This window comes from Etheostoma spectabile, unplaced genomic scaffold, assembly GCF_008692095.1.
Source record: "Etheostoma spectabile isolate EspeVRDwgs_2016 unplaced genomic scaffold, UIUC_Espe_1.0 scaffold433, whole genome shotgun sequence".
Classification (NCBI taxonomy): Eukaryota; Metazoa; Chordata; class Actinopteri; order Perciformes; family Percidae; genus Etheostoma; species Etheostoma spectabile.
The window spans coordinates 268973-269186 of NW_022605608.1; positions in this window are offsets into that span (position 1 = coordinate 268973).

Consider the following 214-nt stretch of genomic DNA (forward strand, 5'->3'; position numbering starts at 1 on the left):
TTGATGTTTTTAACTTTTTCTTATGTTTTTTTGTCCCTTTCTTCAACACTTATGACGCTTTTTTTCAACGTTTGTTATTTTTTTTCATGTTATGTAACACCAACTTATTACCTTTTAGTTTTACAGTTATTTTTGGAATTTATGGTCAATAAACCTCAACTATAAGAAATTATACCTAATGTTTGAATTAGAAAAGCAGAAATTAGGAATTATT